Genomic DNA, 21364 nt, shown 5'->3' on the forward strand with positions numbered 1-21364 from the left:
ACTTATAAAGATTGTACGGGGACAAATGTGCCCTCAGCGTAGTTTGCCAACATTTATAAGCGTGCTTTATATATCGTGATGTATTAGAATTGTACGAATCTGACATAATCGTAAACGTGTGCCATGATTTGCTTGTTATAAATGTTTTAGCTTAGCATAACTTTAGCGGAGGCTTTGGCCTAGTTGCCTTGTCTCACGGTTTAGATGCTCGTATTTTTCCAATGTGCTAATTAAACGTGTATTCTTGCTTGAAGCTGTACTTTTCCAGTGAGATCGGTTCACATGCTTATCTTTAAGGTTTCGTGTCAGCCTGGCATCTTCTTCTTTGCTCCAAGGTCAATCTGCAGGTGCGAACAATGGAAGCTCTGAAAGTGAGTTAATTGGTAAAATATGTTGCAACTTACGTTCCCGACTCCAAGGATAATGTATGCCTAGGGAGAAGCTTGTAAATTGTTGTTTTTGATTGGACAATTAGAAGCCAACCTATGAACCCTCCAATGGAAGACCCTACTGGATTTGAACTGTTGTCTATTTAAACCAGGTGCACGAGAAGAAAGCAGCCATTACGAGCCCATTGCGAACTTTACCAGCCATTTGCCAGCCATTACGAACATTATTGCCCATTGCAGCTATTATGGCCCATCTTGCTGCGACGCCATTTTGAAAGAGACTTTGATGCTTTCTCTAATCGAGAGAAAGAGACTTTAAGTAATTCTCGCCCTAGAGACTTTAACTTTGATTTGTCCCTTTGCATGAAGTAGTAGTTTTACCTTGCCGCTGTGAGGCAATTGCCCCGTCCACCCTGCCCCTTTGCCCCGTCCCATGCTGATCGAATCCGGTACCTGTGAGACGAAGACTTCCTTGAATGCTGATTGAATTTGGTAAATATGAAAGAAAATGTACAATTGCATTGTGTTTCTTTTTAGGTATCCAACTGCTGATTTTTGATAAGAGCCCTAGTTAGGAGTTTTCCAAATTAATGTTGCTAAATTGTTTTTGCATGAAGTCCTGCATGCCGATGCAAATTTGAGGTTAGATGAGGATCCATTTGTCGCACGATGCAATTTGAGACCTTGTTATGCTTACCAATGTATGCAATTAGCTCATTACAGATTATAGTTTTAGTGGTTTGCGTTGCCATCATAGAAGGCATTGTTATTCAAATGCTGCATAGATTGCATCTTTTCCGTCGTTATGGACAGCTATTAATGTTCATTTACATATATCATTTGGTGTTGAGACACATTTATATCGTGCTAGCTTTGTTAATATAGGGAAATAAATGCATTAACTTTGAATAAACTGGTGTGGTTATTCATGACCGAAAGGTCATGGTTTCGCCGAAATGTATTCTGGATTAATTGTGAAGTGTTATGTTGATCAGGGCATTGCTTATGTTCGTTATTGATTATTGATTGTTGATTTTGATTGATTACTCTCGGGTGAAGAGAGTCCCACTTGGTCAAAAGATTCATCGACCTAAGAGCGTCCAGATACAGGTAATTTATCAGGTCGGAACGCTCTATCACTGACGCCTAGCACAGCATCAGCTGAGATGGGGGAGAGTGCAGCGCTGCATGCACCGCCACAGTGGGGTCTCCTTTAGCCAACCGCATGGGATGCACTGCTAGCTCGACATCATCCACCAGTAGCTGGACCTGCTTGTTTATTATATTCCTTAGAAATGCATTTTATATATAATGAATCTGCATATTATTCTCAATATATATTCAATATAAAATATATTTGATATATCAATAATAAATACGAATGTGTAATTTACACTATATATTATTACATATATAATTAAATATGTGCATATATAAGTAATTGTGTTTTTGCATGATATGTATGTTACATGCATACATCTTATAATATCCGTGTATATTCCTATATAAATAATTACAATTTCGAATATAATTTCAAAAAAGTAAATGTATGTATATATTGATGTGGCATTCATGTATGTATATATTAGGTATGTTACTAGAAATCATCTTACATAACACACAATCAAAATATTATAGTTTTCATGTATATAATTTTGCATAGTAATTTATTTGACCACTCCTTTGCAGCAAAGGATGTGGATAGATGTGCCTTAAAGTGCAAAAATGACATTTATTTATGTGCATGGTACCATGTTCGCAGTGAACGGCAGAGCTTGCCTGCGTCCAGTGTCTTTATTTCAAAGGAGCGGGCATGATTTTTATGTATACTTTATCCCCACATATTTCCTCATGCTTTCTATATTCCCTGTTTCCACAGCTGACTTCCTCCCATCTGTAGCTTTTTTCCCTACACCTTTGTGTTATGGTGAAAAAAAACTTTACTTCACCCCTCTGATACATATCTTTGCTCCATCTCTGTGCATTGCAGTACACGAAAGGAGACTGACTTTGCACATAGCTTCCAGAGTGTCAATATTAGGTCTTCTGTATTTTATCTAACTTCTCCCTATCTACTTTAGTGTCCGCTTTAACCATGCATATCTGTCTCCTTGTGTTTTCTTTTATATTCCCCCAGTTTCCACAGCTGACGTCTTCCTGTCTGTAGCTTTCTTCTGCTGCCTTTTTTAGTATCCTTTACCTCACCCCTCTGCCCAGTCTTGTGTTAATAGAAGATTCCTGGCAAAGTATAGAGGAACACAGGCCTATGTATTCAGAAAAATTGAAAAAGCATTCCATAATACAGGCACAGAGATGTTTATCATGGAACCCAACAGGATGTCATGTCATACAAGTTTAGATCTCATGGCAGTGCAGCATGGCAGGATACCACCATACATCAATTCTATTCCTTTCCACCCTTTCATTGTTTTTACAATAATTTCGGAGCCATGTCCGCACATTATGAGAAAAAAAATACTACATAGCCTTGAATTGTTGACTACGTACTTGGTCTATTGAAGTTTTCAAAGTGATAATTTTGAGAGTAGATAATCCAACAATATTGATGTATTGCTTTTGTAACTTGTGTAAAATAATGTGATGGTTACAGGTATCTAAATATGTGCATTATATTTTTGTCTAGAACTGGAAGTACTCCAGGATCCTGCTGAAGAGGACAAAGGCCACAATTCAGTGGAGGGGAAAGGAGTGGGTGCTGGGACAAGTGGTAAGTCACTTTCTTTCCTCAATGACAACTACTGCATTTGTAAACGTATTCCTCCCTTTCTTCCAAGTCCACTTAGCAATCCTTTCATAAATTATCCATCCTTCTTTGTTGTAAGCTCATTCTCACTACCATTTAATTGTTAGTAGAAAAGGTGCAGTACCCAGAGCCCATTCCTCTATTCCATACCCCATGTTGCCTTTCCCATCCTTCCATTAACTGTAAACCCATCTTGGCATGTGCCACATTTCTCCCACAGTTTCTGCCTAAGTGTTTACTTTCTTGGCTTCATTACTGTTCCATCTTCTACCTCCCATTTAACATGTGACTAAGCCTTGTAGTATACAATACTCAACCAGTCCCTAACCAAACATAAACCTACCCCAAGGACTGCTGTCTAAATTGCATTGCCCTACACTGTCACTTACTTGCCCCAAACCCATGTTAAAAAGTATTTGTAGAGCATTACTTTGGGTGAATTTTGTAGTGTGGTACTCAGTCTGGAGTCGTTCTCAGGGTGGGACTCAGTAGTGAGTAGGAAGAATAAGAGCAGGGCCATTGGAATTTATGATTACACACCACTAGCTGTCGCCCAGAAAAAACATGCTGAAAAAAAAATACTACATAGCGTTAAATTGTTGACTACGTACTTGGTCTATTGAAGTTTTCAAAGTGATAATTTTGAGAGTAGATAATCCAACATTATTGATGTATTGCTTTTGTAACTTGTGTAAAATAATGTGATGGTTACAGGTATCTAAATATGTGCATTATATTTTTGTCTAGAACTGGAAGTACTCCAGGATCCTGCTGAAGAGGACAAAGGCCACCATCCAGTGGAGGGGAAAGGAGTGGGTGCTGGGACAAGTGGTAAGTCACTTTCTTTCCTCAATGACAACTACTGCATTTGTAAACATATTCCTCCCTTTCTTCCAAGTCCACTTAGCAATCCTTTCATAAATTATCCATCCTTCTTTGTTGTAAGCTCATTCTCACTACCATTTAATTGTTATTAGAAAAGGTGCAGTACCCAGAGCCCATTCCTCTATTCCATACCCCATGTTGCCTTTCCCATCCTTCCATTAACTGTAATCCCATCTTGGCATGTGCCACCTTTCTCCCACAGTTTCTGCCTAAGTGTTCACTTTCATGGCTTCATTACTATTCCATCTTCTACCTCCCATTTAACATGTGACTAAGCCTTCTAGTATACGATACTCAACCAGCCCCTAGCCAAACATAAGCCTACCCCAAGGCCTGCTGTCTAAATTGCATTGCCCTACACTGTCACTTACTTGCCCCAAACCCATGTTAAAAAGTATTTGTAGAGCATTACTTTGGGTGAATTTTGTAGTGTGGTACTCAGTCTGGAGTTGTTCTCAGGGTGGGACTCAGTAGTGAGTAGGAAGAATAAGAGCAGGGCCATTGGAATTTTAATATTACACACCACTAGCTGTCGCCCAGAAAAAAACATGCTGCCCCTGCAGGGTGTCTCCATTAATGTTGCAAGTTATAGCCAAGTACGTTGAGTAGCATTCATTAAGTGTGCTATCTTCATCAATGTCAATATATATTTATATTTGGCAGGTCATTCATTAATTAACACACATTAAGCATGGTTTGCAGGTGTCTCCATGTTAAATCATAATAACTTTTCCTCCTTTTTAGTAAACTTTTGATTATGGCGGAGATCATGGATTAAGGCATAGTACCACACACTTGTACTGCATTGTGCTAAGTATGTACGAGAATAATTTGCCCTCTGACCAAGAATCACATCAAAAAACTTCCAATGGCCCTGGGGGAACAGCAATGTTATGGGTACTATACAATGCATTGAGTACTACAATTCATGTTCTTTTCTTTTTTCTTTGGAACATCTAGCTACTCTTGATGGAGAACCTTTCCTAAGGCCCACTTTTAGTGGGACACAGCCACTCAGCTGTGCCTCCTGAAAATGGAGACAATTTCTGTGGAGTACCAAAGGTTGGTGGTGCTTGAGGAGGCAACCGCCGCTGACTCAAGCCACAAGCTGAGGGGCACTGGCAGCTACATCGCCAATACTCCATGCAGCCGAGGTCTCCAGCCACCCAAGCCAGCCCCCAACCACTGCCCTCCTCCAGCAAATCGTGGCCAGAAGGAACTGTTGTGCCAGGTAGGTGCTGTGGAAGCCTATTTCTTATGAGGGGTGGCCCATTGTGGGAGGAGAGGCTAAAAAGGACAGTTGAGGAAGGAGGTTTTAGGGTATGTTGGGTTTGGGTGACCCTATTGTGGGCGTAAAAGGTGGTACATTTTTGTTAAATTAAATCAATAAGTTTATCATCATGAAAATGTGTCTTTGCATTACTGTTTAGAAAACTAGCATCACACAATTTAAAAAAAAGCACTAACAATACAGTGATGACAGAGACTGTTCTTCTCTGCCCCTGTCCAATTACAAACCAATCAACCCACTGTGTCCCTCACCTTCCCCTCTCATGTTTTTGTTATGACCTACCCAACCCCTTACCATGTATTGTGAACTATAATTGTCGTACTTCATCCAGTCCAGAACTCTCCTCCCTAAAGACAATGTTGTAAAGTAAAATATGATTGAACAAACATAACCCTCCCACTCTTCCTTGATTTTGATGAGGCTGATTAGTACCCACTCTCCCCCATCAGTGTCAGTAATATTTGTAAACTACTTACTGTCCTTGCCCTACCTTGTGATGGCTAATGAGGTCTGTCAGTATATGGCAAAACTATGACTCCTCCTTCCCAAGAGCTTCTTTTTTCACCTGGGTAGATAAAGTGGTGCCTGCTACCTCTCCTATCATCACTCACTACATTAATGCAGGGTTTTGCAAAGATCCTTTGAGATTCTAGTAGCTCTGAATCAATGGAAGTAACAGGGACAACAGTGCAAGAGGACATCATTCATATTCATGAATTAATCTAGTGAGGTGAACTAGTATATCACAGCCACCATTACACTAAATGAAAACAGAATGAGTTGAAAAACCAAGAATGATACTTCCATGATAAAACAATAATTAGTAACATTGTGGAGCGCGCTTATTAAAGAAAACATAATGAACCCCCCGCCCCCCAAGTCTCAGGAGAAGTCATGGGGACTCAGTAGATTACTTCAATAGAACAAAGGGAGTAGACAGCAGGGGAAAAGTGCACATTACATATACTTGCACAAACATTGAGGTAATTAAGTCTCTGCACCCTAATGCTCCTTTCATGATGTCTGTGTAAGAGGAGTGGCATGGCAATTGGCACTTTTGGTAACCCTCTCCTGTAAGTGTTGATGTTGCTTTAACCTCATCCGCCCCACCCACAGTGTGAGATCTGTTGATGGTGGAAATCAACACTCAACTCAACTGATCACACAACCTGGAGGAAGTTGGTTAGGGGTTTAATGAAAGGGATGGTTAAGGAGAATTAGGGAAAGGTGAGAGATAGACAAACACAACATGTATCAAGTCAATGAGCACATCACATATTTTGTGGAAGAAAGTTGACAGTTCAGTTTCCAAAAGCAAACAATCTTTTAGACTTCCACGATATCTAATCGATTTGTTCCCTCTGGCTTGGAAAATGCAAAATAGGGAGTACCCGCACCCCTCACAGTTCACAAGTTAGTTACAGTTATGAAAAGAAACATGATACTGTTTACATATAGATAGTACATCTGCATTCTTCTGACATTGTCCATCTTGGGTGCAGGGCAGAACCGCAGAGCTGAAGTGCTGTGGAGCATTCTTCTTACAGCCGAGATAGCCCGTGGAGTGCAAAAATAAATTTCAATATTAGAGAGTCAAGGGAAGCATGATGGTGCCTGGGGAGCAAGAGTGCATAGACTGGTGCACTGGTGGGCCTTTAACTAAAACACAAGAAGAATCAATTTCCTGCCATCAATCACAAACAACTAGTTTCATGTACCCAGCTTATTACTCTAACAATACCAACATCTTGTTGTGTGCAGTAAAGCAGACTACAAGTCAATCACTTAATTAGACTTTGCCATTTGAACAACTACTCAGCATTTTCCTAATCAACGCACTTCTCAGGTCCATAGGGATAGGCCCCTTTGAGTCCTCTTGTTTCCCATTGAAACAGATACAAGGCAATGGTCCTTTTGGTCATTGTTTACGGTACTTTAAGATTCATTTCAGCCAAAAGAGATAGCTCTGTAGTGGTGACATGAAAATCAAAAGAATTTGGAGATTCGTAATTTTAGTTTAGCCTTAGTGAATAAACTGACTGGTCTCAGAATAGCTTAAAGATGATGGACAAGGAACATTAAAGCATGCCATTATGTGAAAAGGCAATCATTGATGCAGGATGGTCCCACCAAATATTACATTATCAGGCATAGTTTACCAGACCCCCCCATCCACCATCACATGATGAATGATTTATTTGATAATACTCAGTGCAAGTAGGGTACCTGTTTTAATTGTGAGGTGTCCCTCTGCCTCTGTCTTGTCCATGGAAGCAATACAAAATAAAGGGCAGTCTCAGTTTTAAATCTTCAGTGGTAGCCCAGCAAAGGAATGAAAGAAAAGATGAGGATGGGAGAGATCTTTGTGTTTTTTAACTTCATTTAAGAAAATGGAGGCTTATGTTTCTTTTGCAGATGGTTGTCACCATTTGCTCATTTGTAGGTCAACAGCTGAATCGAAGGTTGAATTAGTCTTTCTCAGCTCTCACTGCTCAGCCATATTCACCATCAGCCATGCCTTCAAATACATAGTGATATGGCATTAAATTGCCATTGTCAGTAGCAACAAATCAAATTGTGAGACCTCTGGGTTTAATCCATTCGTAGACCTTGGAATAAAACTCTTACAAGATGTTGGTAGCTGTATGCAATTGCTCCATGGCAAACATTGAAACAGGTGCATGCTGCTGAGTGCCCTGAAAAGCATCATTCACAGTGAAACCAAAAGCTAGCTTTTGCCTACTTTAATGCAAATGCAAGGAGATCCAGTGAGCAGTGATGCACATGTAATCTGTTTCTTGACAGCTGGTCCACATGTCGGTCTTGAGGAGGATAAAGTGAACATTGCTCTGCTTCAGAGCATTGATGTTCAGTTGCAGAACTCCATTATGCAGCACTGGTATAGCCACTATGGCAAAATACTTCAGGCTGGGAACCTTACATTTTGGGCAGGAGACATCTACAAATTCCAGGAATCAAACATCTTCCACAAAAGAAAAATGGAGGAGGTCAAGTGCTAACACTTTATCCAGCTTCCTGTTGTAGAAAAATGGCTTTTCCTTGCCCCAGTTCTATGGTGACTCCTTGAGAAACATAGCCTTAATAGTAGGCTGCTTTTCTTGTGGTACTACTACCACAAGAGACCTTCGATTACCAGCAGCAGTTAGGCTGCCTGGGCTCTCTGGGATGAAAGCTGCTGTGCCATGTAGAGGTTGCTATGGGTGAGGATTCTTTACTGTGGGGGAGGCTTCCAGGGCCGCTTTGCGTGATGCTGCTGCTGGTATCCTCCTCTTATTCCTCCTCCTGACCAGCTTCTTCTATTACTTCAGCTGCTAGTTCTCTCTCACCACCAGCAGCTAAGTTTTTAAAGTGCTCTTCCCATATGATTTTGTGTTGTTTTTTAAAATGGGACAGTTGCCCTCCTGTACAGTAGTGTCCACGTGGCCTACCACAAAGAACTTTCTTGTGACAAACAGAGCATATTGTAATGTTATCCTCATGCTGGCGCAGCACGAAGAAATCTCAAATTGGGGAGGATAACTTTCTTACTGTGCCAAAGCTGAAGAACTAGGATTGAAGCTAGCTGGTTGTGTTGTTGTTTTCCTTTCTCTATGGTGTGCTGCAACTGTGATAGGAGTGGTGGTGTTGGGTGCAAGTTTCTGGGGTCTTGCAAATATGGGAACTGGTGGTGCTTGTGGAACCACATGCCTCTAAGCAGATTGAATAGAGGTGATTCGTACTTCCTCTGTACTTTTCACACATGTTCATTGGTTTATCGCCATCATCACCACCTTTCTCACTTACAAGGCTTTCAGGAACCTTTTATTTCCCTTGTCTCTCGCATTCAGCTGAGGTCAAGTCCATGTTTGGATCATCAGAATGGGGGGCTTGGAGAAGATGGGAAGTACTCTTTCTTTTCTTTGCTGGAGATTGTGAAGCTGATGGAGAAGAGCAGTCTTCTCAGCAATTTCTTGCTCAGCAAGAACTTCAACCTCCTGTTTTGCTCCTAAATCCACACGATCGTTTGCTGACTGCAGCTCTTGTTGTCCACTTACCTACAATGATTCAGTTTGTGGCTGAGACAATTCCATTTAAGATTCACTACTCTCCACGACTGCAGTCACTGCAGTGCTGAGAGATATGGCCTTAGGTTTTGGTGGTGGGGGTGCAGTTGATGCAAGAGTCCCAGCCTCTTTATGCCCAGAGGAGAGTGCAGGAGGTACATGACGTTTCCAGAAAAAAGCTGAGGGCTTGATACCAATGGTGGAAACATGCTTCTTCTCTTCTCTACTAGCCACTTTCCTCGAAGGAACCCCCTTCTTTGATATCATCTTTTTAGCACTAGCAGTTAGCACTTAGCAATTAGCACTAGAAGCAGAAGCACTTAGTGTAGGATTCAGGTGTCATTGTCAGCTGATTTCTTCACAGACTTCTCTCCATATCTGTACTGTATGTGATGTCTTCTGCAGCACCTACGAGCAAAGCAACAAATAAGGTCAGCGAAACGTGGGCAATCCAAAGTATCTAGCCAATGAAACACAAGTGAAGTCATCATCATCATCCAAAAGGCTTAACAATAGTGTACCCAAAACATGCATAAACTATTTTGTCATATGACAACATTACACAGAAAGGTTAGCTTGTGTCCCTTCTGAGCCATGGGCCCCCTCTGGGAGAAGGAGGTGCAGGGAAATAACATAATAAATACATTAAATAATTGGTGGCAGCACATGTGGACTCTATGGGAGGCAAGCAAAAATTGGAAAAATACATTACATAATTGCTGGTCCCACTACATCCATACCCGGCCACCTGAAATCTAGTCTTAATCTTTGCCTTTGGTAATACTGAAATGGCTTTCATGTGCTAAGTCAATGAGTTTTTTATAGAATCTGTAGGTATCAATTTGGTACCTCTAAGAGAACATCCACCCATCACTGACAGCTCTCCTCTGACCATTCCATCCCAACCCTTTATTAACAATTCATGTACTTTATTTAAGACAGAATTAGTTTCTAATTTGTGTTTCCAATTTTTTCTTCAACAATCTCTTTAGAAATTGCACATACATCTGCCTTGTGTATCTCTATATCCTCCTTATTGTAATCACCAGTTCCTTCTTCTTCCTTTATGTCACCAACCAACCTGGACAGACAATACGCTGCCAAGCTTTTCACCCCAGGAATGTGTGCACCTTAAATGTACACTCCTGAAGATTTCCTACCCACCTCTTGATCATGCTGGGAATTGCACCAGGTCCTTTTCAAGAAAACACTTCCTTAAGTGGCTTATGATTTCTCCTCACTTTGAACATCAATCCCCAAATAAAGTTTCTAAATTTGATAAGGGTCCAGTACACTGTCAAAGCCTCTTTTTCAATGACTGAGTAATTTGCTTCAGCTTGTCTCAAAACTCTTGAGGCAAATGCTATAGATTCCTCACCTTTCTCATTTTGTGCCCTTAAGCACTCAAAACTGGCTTCCGTAGAAACAATAGTTTTTTCCCAGCACAAATGCCTTCAAATTTGGGGCAGCAGACAAAGCATTTTTCACATCTACAATTTCTTTCTCACAATGCTCACCCCACTCAAAGTAACTGTATTCCTCAATAACGTTTGCATATTGTATGTTTGGCTGGCAAAGGTAATAATGCATTTGCCATACAACTCTATCATTCCTAAGAATGATCTCTGGTCATCTTTGCTCTCTGGTGCTGCAAACTTCATTATAGTATTTACCAGCTCTACTTTGGGTTGCATTCCTTAAAATGCAATCTTGTGCCCAAGGTTGTTTATTTCTGTACATTATAACTTACATTTAGCTCCTTTTCCAGTAAGGCTATAAGGCTATATTCTGTGAATTTTAGTAAACCATGTCATATTCTTTGTTCACGTTGTGCTTATGTGTGTCCAAATATTAGTACATCATCATGATAGCCAAATACAACCAGGGATCCCCGTGAGCATGTTTGACATAACGCTCTGAAAGACCGCTGATGCCGATACGAGACTGAACGGCTTTCAATGAAATTTATACGCCCCCATTGATGTGATAAATACAGTGAGTTCTTGAGAATTAGGGTGCAGGCAGATTTGGTAGCAAGCGGATGTCAGTTCTAACGCAGAAAAGATTTTTGCTTCTGCCACAGTTGTAACCATTTCTGTTCTGCTTGGTAGTGGAAATTTGTCTACGAATACTTCCTTATTCATAGCCCTCAGATCAACACACAAATGAACCGTTCCATCTATTTTCTTAGACACCACAATTGGTGCCAACCATTCCGTAGCTTCAACAGGTTCTATTACTCCTAAATTGCATAATATTTCCAATTCTTCTCTCACAGTATCATAAACACTCAGGGGAAGACCTCTTACTCTAGCTGTTACAGGTACTGCTTTCTCTTTTGGTTTTATTTTGTGAACATATTGTTTAACGAGATCCCTTTGTGTTGGTCACCTCAAAATGTTGTCACCTTTGCAAGAAACATATATTTTGCAAGCAGTATTTCTATTTTTATACTCAGTACTCCCCAAGTTCTTTCTTTCATTTTTATTGGTTGACCACAATATCCCCCTAGGAATATGTACAATTTTGTGAAGTTTCTTGTGTTCTCCAAACATTCTATTGAATACCTCTTCTGAGATTAAAGTTAATCTAGAACATGAATCGGGCCTGACCTCTACTTCTTGATCTCCAATTCTCACAGTACCTTTGAGGTAACCCGATCATAAATCAGTCATTTGCAAAACAATTCTCACTTCAAAAATGCTTTTTTATATTTTTAGACATATTTCTACTTCTACAACATGTCAGAAAGTATCATTTCCACCCACATTTATTACACATTGCTCTTACTGCAGGACAGTCTTTGCTGTAAGCCATGTGACCAACTTTGCCACACCTGTGACACTGGCCTTTAAACGTACTTGCATTTTTCCTTTCTTTAAACATAAATGTTCCCTTTACTACTTGTACATCAACTTTCTCTTTCGCCACTACTTGTTCATTTTCCTTACAGTCCATGTCATGTTTGATCTATTTTATACATTCATTGTGTGTTCCACCAGCTTGGCTACAATGAAAACATTACTCAGGGGAGGATCATCCTTCAGCCAGAGCTCCTCGAGTATTCTTTTGATTTTACAATTTAAAATAAATTTGTCTCAAATGCTTTCATCACATGTCACACCAAACGTACATGTGGCAGCCAATTTAAGAAACTCAGAGAAAATGTATGTTTCCCTCTATTTGTGAGTGCACTTTCCAAAGTAATAACACTCCATAATTGTACTGATCCTTGGTAGGAAATGATTGTCTATTTTTTTATGCATACTTCACAATCATTTAATCTCCTGGCTTCATCAACATATCAGGCAGATGTTCTAAATTTTCCTGGCCATCCACCCCTAGTCAATGTTGAAGTAGTGTTATCTTTCTCTCCAATCCCAAATTTGGCCTACAAATTATTGAGCAATTGAAATAATTTTTTCCATTCGCAACACGCCAGCGGTAGATCACCTGGGAATGCCAAAAAGAAAGGTGGGGGAGTGGAACTCTGCATTATTGTATTTGTTGTTAGAGGACACTGTAACACAATACAGAAACTCCCATTGCTAGTAATGTAATGCTAATATGTGCTCCTGAATTTAGCTTGTATGCATCTGTCTAATGATACCATTATAACCTTTACAAAATTGTAATCCTCAGCACTGTATCTAGACAAAAAATTTTGTTAGCATCTTTTGATTGGTCTCATCTTCCATTCTCAGTGGATTACATGACATTCAAATAGGAAAGTTGCGCTGATTTTCCTATTAATGATGTATAGAATTAGTTAGCTCCTTCTTTGTGACCCACAGGTGGTGTGTGATAGAACCAACACTTTTTCAACAGACAAGATGTCTCTACAAAACATTCTCTGTGTGCAATCCTAATATCCTGTCAGAGGGAATCAGACTCCAGGAATATGGTAAGCGTCTTTGTATTCTTTTAATATTAGTTTGGTTGAATGATACTTGAACAAGATCAGGAGCTCAGTCTTTGCTATCTGCACTGCACTCTCACTTTCAGGTTAATGTTGTTGTGTTTTCTTTTCTTCTTCACCCCACAAAAAGATTAATGTGCACACACCCGGTGCATTCCTCGCATGTGATAATGGCACACATATGAGGAAAGTCATCATGCGCCTGTAGTTGATCAGAACACAACACGCTCCAGTGCTACATCATGCCCGCTAAATGCGTCCTTACATGCAGAGGTTAAGCTTCGGTTCTTCCCACAACGGCATGGGCAAACTCCTCTCTATTTCAGTGTACAATACTCATATAAAGGGTGAATGCCAAAGAAATGTCTTGCCGACCTTAGTCATACAACTCCCTCATTAAGTACCAGTCTCTCCAAGGACGCTTGATCATTATTTTGGCCTACAGTCATCCATAAGCATAACATGTACTCACGATAACAAGAAATGGGTCAGACTCCCAACTTAAAACTTTGGACATATGTCTACCATAATCTCCAGCATGAACCTTTATGTCTGGGAATGTCACACTCTCCAGAGATCTTACGTGATGCTCTGGTTAGAAAATCCTTATCAAGAACGTGTTGAGGTGCATCCCAACCCCATCACCAGTGTAGCATTCTAGTAAACACTCTCAATATTGAGGCACAGACAAGTGTAAGAAGGAGAAGATGTTTATTGTGCACACCTCAGCCACATCTTGCTCCAACTGTTGTGACCCTACTCCCTTGTGCTACAGCACGCTCATGCACAATGCTACAATGCTACAATTCAATGAGATATGCATGTAAAGTTAAAAAATAGAGGTATGCATGAGTTTGATTGAATCATGACATCATGCTTCTCCCTGGTGCCCTTTTGCACTAGGGTGTATGTATTTATAATTCACTTTGTTTGCGATGTTAAAGCACGGTCGGTTTCACCAAATTATGTGAAAGAGCATTATTGTGTTTTCTAATTAGCCACCAAGTGCTATGAGTATGTAGCATGATGACTCATCACAAGGTTAACAAGTAATTAAACCACTGCAAACGGAAAGCAGCAAGTGGAAGAAAACCTGACTCATCCTTGATTAATAACCACCACATATTACGTACATATTGCAAAAACATGATGACTCATCCTTGACTAATAACCACCACCTGTTATATACATATTGCTAAAACAGGATGACTCATCCCTAGGTGCCTGAAAAATTAAGCCACTGCACAAGGGAAACAGCAAACAGTGACTCATGCCCCCAACAAGACTATTTAAACTAAGCATTCTTGTGCCTGTGCTTGGCCTCGTCTATACTCCTTACCTGACTGTCCAGCCTCCTGCAGCCTGGCAACTGACTCTTCCTCCTTCGACTGGCATCCCTCTTCAGCATTGGTTCCCTGGGTGACATGTCTCCCGACACCCATCCTTCACGTAGCCTCGGCTCTACGCCACCGGCTCGGCAGGAAAAAGGAAAGGGGACAACTCAGTTGTAACTAATACGTGGACTCACATTGTGCAAGGTTTGATGAAAAACTACCCAGCGCAAACACAGTATAGCTTCTTTGGTCCTTTTCAGGAAATATGACTGACTGCATAATGGACAATAAACTTTTGGTGAGGTTCTTGCAAGAAAGACTGAGTAGTACCAGAAAGCCGGAGCACTTCAATTTACTGTTTTGTGTTGTTTGCAAACAATTGACTCTTGAACAGTTCCTGATTTTATATGTTTAAAAAAATAATTGATCCTTACTGCTAACCAAACCTTTCTTGGCTGCTGTGAAGAAACACAAGCCCAGATTTGGTGAGAGACTAAAGTATACTGTCTTTGAGAACTTTGTTCGCTCTATAGAGCATATTTATGGGCCCCCAGCACCCCCGGAGTGTCACGTTTTGTGACGCTCTGGTGGCACTATGCCCTGCGCCGCATTTAGAAGGTGGCGTTGAGCCACTTTTTTGTGGCTTAATGCCACCTTGTAAATACGACCCCTTAACATGCAGCCCTTTACGTGGAAGGGGCGTGCAATGGGTGTTGCTGTGTGGGTGACCCATGGCAACACCCATTGCACTGTGACGCTGCCTCAGATTTAGGAGGTTTCGTAAACCTGAGGCAGAGACAAAATCTAATTCCACCTCAAGGGTGGCGTTAGCGAGGCACAACAAGGAGGAATACTTTTATCCCGCCTCGTTTTTTTCTTTTTCTATGTGTACTGTATTCTGCAGCATGCATAGAAAGAGTAAAATGTGAGACATGATTGTTTATGTGCAGAAAGTTGTCCCTTCCTGCACATAAACAATCATTTAAAAATGACGCTTTGGTACTTCTATGTGTGCTGCATTTTGCAGTACACACAGAAGTGCCAAATCGCCATTAGTGATTGTTTATGTGCAGGAAGGGACACCTTCCTGCACATAAACAATCACACCCCTCAACGCAGACATCCTTGCAAAATGGTGCAAGGATGCTTGTGTTGGCACTGGCAGCTAAATTTAGCACCAGCGTAGGGTGCGCAGTATTCAATTAAATATGGCGCATCCATGCGTGTTGGCGCAGCGTCGCGCTTTGTCATTTCCCTATAAATATGGGCCTATGTGCTGTATGGGACAAAAGTCATTATATGCCATAAAAGCCCCTGTAGAGATTTTAGGTACTCTAACTGTATTTCCTTTGACATGGTATGTGGCATAAAATCAAAGCTGTGTTCAGAAGAGCCTACAAACTAGTAAACTAATTGTGCCTCTTTTTACAGACCTGTTCCCATGCAGGAGTCATGCTACCAAGGGGACCCAATGCCCGTTACAACAAATCCACCTGTCCCAGCCTCGATAAGAAGAAGTGCTGAGACCAGACTGGTTTGTTTTTTCCCTCTTTCTCCTCAAAATCCCCCTTCCGTTTGTGGCCTCGCCCTGTGCATTGCTTAGCTAAAATAATCACTACAATCGCAGCCAAGCCCCAGAGGGAGTCAGGGCCATACTCATCCCATTGGAACAACCTAGGAAATTGTGGCCAAGCCACAGAAGCTTAATTTCCCTTTGCATGATATGGAAACCCACATAGACACACAGGATCTGGCCCAGGCCTTAGCGGAAGTAGAACCCACAGCAGGGGACCTAGGGAGATTATAGCAGGATCTGCAATTAGAAGTGCAGAAGCTCAGAGAAGAGAACTCCGAGTTGTGATATGAGTTAGTAAATTACAAACCAAGGAGCAACCCATGGGAAAACCCGGTGGGGAAACATACCCGACATTTCGATACTTACACTAAGCCTTCCCTTCATCAACAACATAGTCAATCAATACAACACCTGTGCAGCTAGCACACCTATTTTCTGTGGGGATAGCACCAAATAAGCAACATTCATTAGTCAATGACAGCTATACTTTTTATGTAAACCACAGGCCTTCCTCAGAGATGCAAAAAAGTGGCTTTCGTCAGTTCTTATCTGGAGGGAGTAGCAGCCAATGGGCCTACATCACTGATTGATAATGATGACCCTATTTTGAACAACTGGCCTGTCTTAAGACAGCCATGACCCGTCTATTTGCCAAACATGTGTTTGTACAAGTAAGTGAAAACAAACTGTTAAATTTGCGACAAGGAACAAAAGACTCACTGACATATATCACAAACTTCAACCATCTCCTGGCCAAAACTAGGTGGCCTGAGAAGAAGCGATAAAAGCCCCTGTTAAGATTTTAGGTACTCTAACCTGTATGTCGTTTGACATGTTATGTGGGATAAAATCAAAGCTGTGTTCAGAAGAGCTTTTTACAGACCTGTTCCCTTGCTAACCAAGGGAACCTAATGCCTTTTACAACACATCCTGTCCACCCGTCCCTACCTCGATAAGAAGGAATGCTGACACTGAGTGGTTTGTTTGTTCTCTCTTTCTCCTCCAAACCCCCTATCCCTTTGTGGCCTCGCTCAGTGCAGTGCTTAGCTAAAAGACTCACTGCAATCACGGCCAAGCCCTAGATGGATTTGGGGCCATACTCACCCCATCGGAACAACAGGGGAAATTCAGGTGAGTGGTTCGTTATAGTCTCCACAGAGCTTCACTGAAATAAAGCAGTTTTTTTTTAAACAGAGGGGTGGGTCTGCATGGCATTGCCATGGCCATGGCCATGCCCTCCAAATAAATGGGGCAACAGTCTTTCTGCCCCCTCAGGAGGGAGATGGGCTAAGTACCCCTGATCTGCCCCCCATGAGGGTAAAAAAGCTCACTGAATGCCAGCAAAACAAATTTTTAATAAAATAATGGGGTGGGTCTTTCCCATCCTAAAACCAGGCCCCACCCTCACCCCTAAACCCTTAACAATCTTTTTGTTTCCATGCGAACTTGTCAGGAATCCCCAAGGTGCCTCCTGCGTTATCTGTCAGCATCCCCAGGGATTAGGGTTAAATCATATCTCTGTTCTTGGTTAAACCTTCATGTTTCTAAGCAAACATAATGTAATGTGTTACACAATTGGTTTTATCACTGCTTGTTTTACCAATGCTTGTTTGCTAATGTGAGCAGGTGTAGACATGTGCTTCTAAATGGGTGTGGTGTAGACATGTGCTTCTAATTGGGTGTGGTGACTCATCTACATGTGGAAACTCAACTGCTTTCCTGATTGGCTATAAATAGTAGAGTGAAGCATGCCTCCCTGCTTGGCTTTGTTTTGCTTCCTGATCTCAGCATCTGATTTGGCAGTCCAGCCCCTGCTGTCATCCTCGTATTCCGGACTTTTGAGGCAATTCTTTTCTTCGTTCCTGTACCAGCTGTCACCAGGCATTCCTCCAGCATTCCGGAAAAGACTGTAGCTAAGTGACTAGTATTCTCCAGGGAGTTTGTTCTTTGAGCGCCGCACTTTCCTATAACAGCTGGTGTATTTCAGACCTTGTATTTTGGCAGAGTGCTTATCTTGAAGATCCAAATGCATTTCTGAACATTCTACAATATTATTGTAGTCACTTGCCTAAATGTGCTTCAGAAAATCTGCTTGAGCTCAAGTACTACAAAAGGTGACAGTGCAATTTTAAAAGAGCATTTACATGACTTTTATTTCTCTAATAGCCTATCTCTTGGAATTAAATTGTGTCATTCATGCCTGTGTTTCAGGTTTGAGGAATTTGCTTTTGATGGGTTTTTCACCCACACAGTGAAACTAAACCAAACTGTGCCACCCTAACTGTTTAAACTCAGAGTGGACATTTGTATTTCTTGGATTGATTTTGTTCCTTTTAGTTTAACCCTATGCATGCAGGAAAGTTATATGTGATATAAGTAATGCCCTTGCTTGTCTTTCTTGTGCATGATAAATGCAACCACAGTTCTAATTGTAATGTGCAACAGTAAATCTCTGTGAAGCCAGCCCTAGTGTTGCAATACTTATTGTTATGATACTCAGTTTGGGTTTTTGGTAATGCAGTGTTAGTAATTGTGCCAACAGTTATTATTATCCAAGAAATGTGCTGGAGCATCCCGATGTTCTTCTACCGTTCCTGTGTCCATATCAGAACGAGAGATTCAGTTTCAAGGAAGTTGCGTGCACTAATTCTACTATCACTCTGTCAACAACGACCTGCCACCCCGAAGATAAAGGGTGCCTGGCTGGACCAGCAAGACGTGGCAGTGTTTTATCTCTTTCTATTCCACTCCCCCTTTCCATTTGGGACACCTGCCGGGGTTTCTGTGTCCACCAGGAAGTGCTGAGAAGTGTTCCAGAAGGTCAGGGGACCTGATTTTCAGGGGCGTGGCCCCGTCCCGACAGGACTAAAGCATCCCATCACAATCGCAAGCAAGAGGACATTTGATTCTTTTGGATGCTGTTTTTACACATGGGCCAGGAGAGTTTTACTAACTCTCTGTATCATCCTACTTGCAGGGGTGAATGGCTGCAATTTTCGGGTTTTGGTAGGCTGCCATCTGGAAAAACCTACCAGACCCAGACAGTTCTGAAAACTAGAGATTTGGGAGAGTCCAAGGTCGTGTGCTTTCCATGCATCTACACATTTTGCTTACCCACAATGCCCTGCAAACCTCAAATATTGACTCAAAACACATATTTACCTCACATTTCTGTGAGGAGAATGTCTGGAATCTGCAAGGAGCCACACATTTCCTACCATATAGCATTCAACCCCAAGTCTCAAGATAATAATGGTACCTCACTTGTGTGGGTGGACCAAGAGACCTTGACAAAAACAGCCCTAAAGTGCTTTGTGGAGAGATCAGCAATTGGAGCAACTGCAAGATTCAGGGCTATGCTCAGCCGCCACCCATGGAAACCTACCCACCACAGATGTTTTTGAAAAGTAGACAACCAGGTGATTCCAGGGTGGTGTGCCTTCTGTGAATCCCATGAGAGTTTCTTACCCACAATGCCCTGTAAACCTCTAACTTTGCCTATAATTAAGTAAGGACTCCCATTGACCTTGGCTTGATCCATGCCTGTCATGGACACTAGGCCTATCCACACAAATAGGGCAGCATTTTTATTAGCACAAGTGGGTAATGCTGGGTGGAAGCAATTTTTTAGATTTCTGCAGGTTTCAGAAGTTTCTATCACAGAAATGTGAGGAAAATGTGAAATCAAAATATGAGGTTTGCAAGAGATGCTAGGTAAACCATCCTGGTGGGAGTGACACAAGTCACCCCATCCTGGATTCTCCTAGGTATCTAGTTTTCAACAATGGACAGATTTGCTAGGTTTCCCATGGTGCTGGCTGGGGCCCAAAATCCACAGCTACCCGCTTTGCCAAAAAAATTGAAATTTTTGTTTAGTGGAACAATGTGATGTATCCATGTTGCATTTTGGGGCATCTTCCTGTGTCAAGCCCTAGGCCTACCCGCACAAGTGTGGTGCCATTTTTATCAGAAGACAGGTGGGTGCATAGGATATTAGGATGTTTGTTATTACCTATTGGATTCGACTGCATTCATTCCTTGCAAATGTAAGCCAGTGTGCAAGAAAGAAGGCATTTTGAAAAATCCCTCTAAATCAAATGCTCCTGCAGGTACCCACAAATTCAGAGATGTGCAGATATCCACTGCTCCTAAATTCCATATCTTATGCCCAGTTCTGAAATACATATGTTATCGTGATACCTATTTTTACTCTACATTTCACCATATGAACGGGTCTATACTCAGTATACAATGAAAAACCATTGTACAGTGCAGTTCAATTGTTAGTTCTGGGTACCTCGTGTTCTTGGAGAACCTACAAAGCCTATACATCTCTACAACTAAAAGGGCCTAGTGAATGTAATGGTACATTGCTTTTGTAAATAAGCCATTGTGACAAAAAGTTACAGATGAAAACATTGTTACAAATGGCTGTTTTTTCCAACTCGTTTTCAATATTTCTTTGTTTCAACACTTATGGCCCAAATCAGATATTGGCAGCCAAGTTATTCTGCCACAACGGTGATGGATATCCCTTCTGCCAAATCGAAATACCATTATATCCTATAGGAGTTAGATTTTGGCAGACAGAATATCCATCATCGTTGTGACAGAATAACTTGTCCCCTAAATTCTAAATCAGGCCCTTGTGAGAGCTACATATATGACCCCTTTCTGAATTCAGAATTCTGTTAAATTTTTAGAAACATATAGCTTTCCTGGATTAGCTATGGGTTTCACATTAGTTTCCACCACAAACTGGAAGTACGTTGAAAGCACAAAAAGATAGGAAAAATGGGCTACCGCAATTAAAAACGACAGAACAGTGGTATGGAATTAGGGTCCATATTTATACTTTTTAGCACTGCATTTGTGTCGCTTTTTGATACAAAAACGGCGCAAACGTACAAAATACAATTGTATTTTGAACGTTTGCGCCACTTTTGCGTAAAAAAATTACGCAAATGCGGTGCTAAAAAAGTGTAAATATGGGCCTAGGTTTTTTAAGACAGCTCTGCATGTTCCTGCTAGCTGGGACGATGGTAACTTTAACACAATAAGCCATTCATTGATGGTGTTTTTAAGAAAAAAAACAGACACTCTTACCAGAGCCCTTTTTTTCCTATTTTTACCAAAACACTC

Source organism: Pleurodeles waltl, chromosome 1_1 (assembly GCF_031143425.1).
Source record: "Pleurodeles waltl isolate 20211129_DDA chromosome 1_1, aPleWal1.hap1.20221129, whole genome shotgun sequence".
NCBI classification, from domain to species: Eukaryota; Metazoa; Chordata; class Amphibia; order Caudata; family Salamandridae; genus Pleurodeles; species Pleurodeles waltl.